Consider the following 6,181-nt stretch of genomic DNA (forward strand, 5'->3'; position numbering starts at 1 on the left):
TCCTCGTTAGAAATCCGTCGGTGGTTATTAGCTGGGTGTTGTACGCGACAGAAATCGGGCACCCTACCGCAGCATCAGGCTGTGATAGGGATAGGCCTCGGCACACTTCATACGAAACAGGGTGCTGCTGCCCGTGCCAGGCTGTAAACTGGACGCTGTTGTAGTTGGCAGCTCAAATATTTTTTCGTTGTGCCTTCAAAAATAACACGCTGCTTTCATAATTTCTGCAGGGGTACTTCTTGGCTGCACTGTCCTGACGGTGAAGGGGAGATGCTGTCTGAAAATAGAAGAAAACTCTATTTTCCTGCCTGGGGTTGAGGTAGCGTGTTGCGACGCCCGAGTCTCAAACCGCGCTTGCGGAGGCACAGCAAGAAATCCTCTGGTGGAGCATCATCACGGGATCGTTCATAGTGCCAAAGTCCTACTACTGCATTAAAAAAAAAAAAAAAGAAAAAAGGAAGAGAAAAGGGTCCCTGTACATAGTTTTCTCCTCGGCTTCTCTCTCACCCTCTTTCCTGCCCAGCCTCTTCCTCTACTGGAACAGATTTGTACAACGTGGAAATTTTGTTAACTTTTTAATAGGTGCAAGTTATTCTTGCATATGATGCCATTGCAAAATTTGGGGGTTGGTTTGGGGGAGGGAAATGTCTTTTGTGAGGGAGGGAGAGGAGGGGTTTTTTTCTGAAATCTTTTTAAGACAGATTTGCAATCTTTTGGAGTCTCCTTGGTGCAGATCAGCATCCGAGCCCAGATCCCCACCCCAGTTTACATTTCAGCCCACTTAAACGCATTGTGGGGTTGGGGAGGGTTGTTCTGGAGTGGTTGGGGTTTGGTTTTGTTTTTTTTTTCTTGTTGTTTTGACTGTTTTGTTTTGGTTTGTTTTATCACCACCTGCTACTGGTTGAAGTATTTAAATCTCTGCTTTTCCGCGCTCCTACAAGCCAAGTCCTCTCCAGCTCCTGTCCTTCACTTTCTGCACGCCAGCCCTGGCTGTGGGTCTCTGAAGATCTGCCTAGAACACCTTTTTTTTGTTGGTTTGGGTGTTTGGGGTTTTTTAGCACTTTTTGTTTAAACATGCAGTACAACCCCCAGAGGGGTTGGAGCGAGGAAATGAAGATGCTTCATAATCCAAACTTGTGTTTCTCCATCTGGTACCACCACGGACACCGTGACCAACAGTCTGCCCTCCAGCTTTAGGTGTTGTAGTGCACAACAGCAGTTCCTGATTAACCCTTGCCACTAAATTTTTAGGTCAGGCCTAGTTTCCCCAGTGCACTTTTTGCAAACACTGCTGATTTGGATTGGTGGGGGGGTGTCTGTCTGTGCACGTGTGAGGAGGAGGAGGGAGAGTGGGAGCGTGGGGCGCAGGGGCGAGCGATCAGAGCAATCCTCTGATGAGCTGAGTTGGGCAAACTGACCCACCTTTCAGTACGCTGTGCAAATACGATGCTAGGGAGTTTGAATAAATCCAACTTTTCTAACTTGTTGCTCATTTGTTGTAACTCAATAAAACAAAGGCTAAACGTTTTGGTAACCTTTTTCTTGTCTCTTTTTTTTTTTTTTTCTTTTTTCCCTTCCATTTGAAATCCGAACTTGGCCCGCACCAGCTCTTCTTGGTGCACAAGAGCTCAGTGTGTTTAGAGCCACGATTAGGGGCGTTAACTGGTTTTGAGGTAATAGGCTTGGCAAACACTAACCTGATTAAAGTGAACTCGGTGAACTGCAGATGTTTATTTCCCTGGTGTTAGAAGGCTCTTCCTGCATGAGGGGTTGGATAATGCCTGGGAAGAGGGAGTGGGGGTCACCTTTATTGTGGTTGCAATGGCGACATGAATGAATGAAATTACTCACTCATATGGAGTTGCTTTTATTAATCACCAGCACAACGTTTCAGTGTCAAGGAAGGTTTGCAGTGGGCGACGGTGAGCGCTCAGACACTTTCTTTACAGTAAAGTTGTCTGGTTCGTTGCCGAAAGGGAGCAGCGGGATGGGCCAGAGCTTGCATTCACAAGTCACGGGCCAGTGGGAAGAGGTTGGGAAGCAAGCTCAGCTCTTCCACAGGCAAAGGCAGTCTGACAGTGAGTGGGCACACGTCCTGTCACACGTGGCAGTGTGCAGCGTGCTCCATCGTGCATGGAGGCTGCTGCCTGCGCCGTCACGTCCGTACCCCCTGCACGGTGTTGGCAAATCCACGGATGCAAGCGTCAGGCGGCCAAAAAGAAAATGTCTCTGAGGATGCTCCTCCAGGACTCCAAAGTTGTAACTGAAACTAATTGCCACTTCTGTCTGCTTTGCTTACATGAAAGGATGCTAATATTTTAATTGCCCTTGTGCACAGTTTTTAACAGCCACTCGGCAGTTTAATATTCCAGTTTGCGTCTCCCGTCGGCTGTGCGCGTACGTCTCTCTGTCTGGAGTGCTGACCTACTTTGCTTAACCAGCAGTGCTCCCAGGGAGCTCGGCAGGAGGTTTAGGAAGAACAAGACCCACCTGGGTTTTCCGTATTTGTACGGCCCCAGACACGGTGGGATTAGGGGCCAGGACCGGGGTACTTCAAGCTCTCTGCAATTCAGGTGAAACAAAAGCAGAGGCCCTGGAGCCTGGCATCGCGCAGCTAACGAAGCTGAAGCTCTCCCACAGCTCACGGGCCCGCAGGAGCCTGGCGCAGCACGGGGCAGGGTTGCGCAGGCAGCTTGCGGCGTGATACGAACCTTCGGCCGCCACGTTTCGTCCAGGAAAGCCCGGCCAGGGGCCCCTGGTTTTTAGCTTAAAGCAACCCAGGCTCCCACAAAGATTGGTTCAGCGTGGCTGCCGGAACGGGTTCAGGAACTGGGCACTGCAAGCAGGCTTTGTTTTTAATTAGTACCGAGGCAGCGGGTGCGTTTCTAGGAGAGCCCAGGCACAATCGGGACATTGTTGTACGCGGCGGCCATTGGGGCCGGCCTTGGCCGCGGGGTTTCGTTGCACGGGGATGAAAACAGGCTGCTGACAGCGTTCCCTCACGCGCAGCCGTGCCTCCCCGGCGCGGGGCCTGGCGTTGGCACCATGGTACGTGGCTGAGCTCAGGGCCCTGTGCCCAGAGAAGCCCCGCAGCAAGGAGGGAGGTTCGGGACAGCCTCTACCGGGCAGGGTCCCGGGACCTGCAACCCCTGGTGCTCTGGTTTTGATCGACAGCCTTGAATTAGGTGGCCTCTACTTTCTTAATTTAGTCTGCTTGTACGCTGACAAGAGGATGGGTTTTCACTGTAAACAGACGTTATTCTGCCTGGTCTGTAAGATTCCGGGAAGGATGCTGCTCCATACGTGAGCTGCTGTTACATCCTTACTGCTGCCAGAGCTCTGGGGACGCCCAGTGTGTACTAACACAGGTACAATTGGGGACAGGTCAGACAGAAGCTTTATTAAATGTGATCACGGTGAGAGACCACTCGGACAGCAGAGAGTAACAGCATCACGTAAGGGTTTGGGTTGGAAAGAACCTTCAAAGATAATCTCATCCAACCCCCTGCCGTGGGCAGGGACATCTCTCACTAGCTCAGGTTGCCCAGAGCCCCATCCAACCTGGCCTTGGGAAGTCTTGGGGCAGAAACTTCGGTGTACACGAATCCCTGCAGTCTAAATTATTCATTTTTCACAACTCCTTTGCTTTTTTTTTTCCTTAAGAAAAGAAAGCTCTTCACTTTTCAACCACGTTGCTGCAGTGGCACCATTTCTAACCTCCAATCTCCAATGCTGACCTTTGGAAATTCCATTTAATGCATCCTTTTGAAAGCGAGTGAGTGGTGCCGGGGTCTGCATCTGCGGGGTGAAGCCCAGCAGGTGTAGGGGTCATGCTCAGAAGAAGGGGTGTCCCAGCACTGTGTGGACCATCACAGTCAAAGGGAAGGGTGAGGAAGCTGAGTGATTATGAGCATAATGATAATTATGTGGTGATAATTTAAAAGCTAGAGAAATACAGAGGTAAACTGACAACCAAGCTAAGGAATACTTATGCATTATATTTGCCGTTAGCAGAAAGCTAATCACTGGAACTTTCCACATCATCTTCTTGGAGCCCTCAGATACTGTTAGGGAGCAAAAGGACACATCCTGAAATCTTTTTAGCTTACAGAAGTGGGGAAAAAAGAATTAATTTCGAAGGTACATAACATTGTAGGATCCTGATAGCAAGGAAAGAACACACCAGTGATAGAAAGGAACTTTTAATATCATCTCCTGATGAAAAAGAGACCTGAGAGCATTTAGCCCAGGGAAAGGGAACACTTCTGTACTCGTTTGGGCAGTGACTAAGGGACAGCTGTTATGAATGGGGCGTGTGGCTCTTGAGCATAATTCTGACAATATTCAGCAAGTATCAACAGTAAGAGAATGAGAATTAAATGAAGTAAGAGAGTAAGAGAATACATAGCGAAGGAATGAAAAAGCAGTGTAAACCCCGAGTGTTAACGCAGCTGAACCATATCCCAACCAGGTTATTGCAAGCTCTAGCAAGGATGGAGGTGAGAGCTGAGTGAGTGGGTAATGGTCAGCCCTAATCACACAGCACACATCTTGAGCACAGTAAGCAAAAGCGAGGGGTTTTTCCATTCTTTTAGCTCCATCAGACCGGACGCTCCAAAATGGTAGTTCTAATTACATTACAGATCACATAATTTAAGTGTACTGTGAAGACCACACAGCAAATGGGGACATAGTCGATGGGACAGCTGTGAAGCTTCTTCAGTACACAGGCTCACCCTCTCCTTTTTTTTTTTCTTTCTTAAAAGTCTCGATCATCCCAGTGCAACACATCATGTAAAATTTAGCATGCAGCAATCTTAATCTAAGAAAACATTAGTTTTGCAATGCATCTCTGAGGTAGTTAAAGGAATAATATATCATTAACCCAAGTTTATGGACAGAGGAACCGAGTGATGTATGTAGTTACTCGCAGCACTGGAGAATAAACACGCTAAAGGCAAGAGCTGGAGTTCAGCTTGGCCTTGTCTTGACTTCCTAGCACAGAAGCTTCGTTCTATATTTGTATCAAATCATTGCCGTTTCATTGGCATTTCTTATTCTTTCACCCAAAGCCTTTCCAAGAGGCAAAGACAGAAGGGCACAACTGACCTGGCCAGGACTGGGGCCCATGAGGGACACGTGTCCTGAACGATCCCACCAGGAGATTCCCAGTGCAGCTCCCCAGGCAAAGCTTTCACCTTCCTGCTTTAATTCCCTCCACCTACCTCCTTCCACCTTTAAGTCTCTCACTACACGTTTTCCCTGTCTCTGATGTCCAGTGACCCACGTTTTGGGGGAGCCCACAGGAGGTTTCAGCTGCTCCCCCCAGCCCGGCTGGCATTTCTGGCCATTGCTGCAGTTGCTTTTTTACTCCCACGGAGAAGGAATTTCTCCTCCCTTTAAAGCAGGAGCTCACAGCGTGGCCCAGGGTGCTTTATGACACATTAGCATGCGTGTGCGATTAAACCCCGCTCAGTATTGAGGGCTGGTGCCGACAGCTGAAGCTGGTGAATGGTGGCGAGGTGGGAACGCTTGGCTTTGCCTCCAGCCTCACGTTAAACCGCAGCGCCATGTCTTACCGTCCGACTGTTAAACCTCTTCATAAAAGGACCTTCCCCAGCGCCTGTTCGTCGTCGCTGGGGTTTCACACAAATTCTGGCTTACCCGGCTGCTCTCCGACGGTCAGTCGCCTACAGCTCTGCTCCAGGTGCTCCCAAGGCACTTCTGAACATTCACCTTCCCTTGGGCCGGCTGTAGCTTCAACCGTTGAGCCCCATCGGCTGCTGCCTCACCTGAAGGGCCATGTTCTCCCCCAAAACTGCCTCCAGGTGAGCAGAGGAGCTGGCCCTGAAAAGCCAGGGAGGTCCCCTGCAACCAGGAATTTAATTCAGCACTAAATTTGATCAATTGAGGTAATACTTATTTGTAATAATCATCATTTGTGACACATTTGGAGACTGAGCTAGGCGCTGCGCACACTAAGAGCAGAGGGAGGGCTGGAGCAGTCACAATGGGAATGGGATGCCACTGGTTTTGGCACTGACAGCCCCGATATACAGAGGGAGGGCAGAAGCACCCCGGAGTGTGGAAGCACAGCTCCAAACCTGTTCTCCAGCCCAAACTCAGCTCCCACCAGGCTTCAACCACAGCTGGGCAAACAGCCAGCAGAGAGCACCCAGGT

General features: G+C 49.7%; 1 protein-coding gene across 1 annotated transcript in view; it reads left to right on the forward strand.

Annotated features, from left to right (window-relative positions):
* The window catches only part of ZHX2 (zinc fingers and homeoboxes 2), a 7,702-nt gene extending 7,416 nt beyond the window's left edge, over window positions 1–286 (forward strand). Inside the window, 1 exon segment of the mRNA XM_010154709.1 lies at window positions 231–286. The gene's annotated coding sequence lies outside the window, so the exon portion shown is untranslated.
* Window positions 287–6,181: the final 5,895 nt, after the last annotated feature.

This window comes from Eurypyga helias, unplaced genomic scaffold, assembly GCF_000690775.1.
Source record: "Eurypyga helias isolate BGI_N326 unplaced genomic scaffold, ASM69077v1 scaffold2437, whole genome shotgun sequence".
NCBI classification, from domain to species: Eukaryota; Metazoa; Chordata; class Aves; order Eurypygiformes; family Eurypygidae; genus Eurypyga; species Eurypyga helias.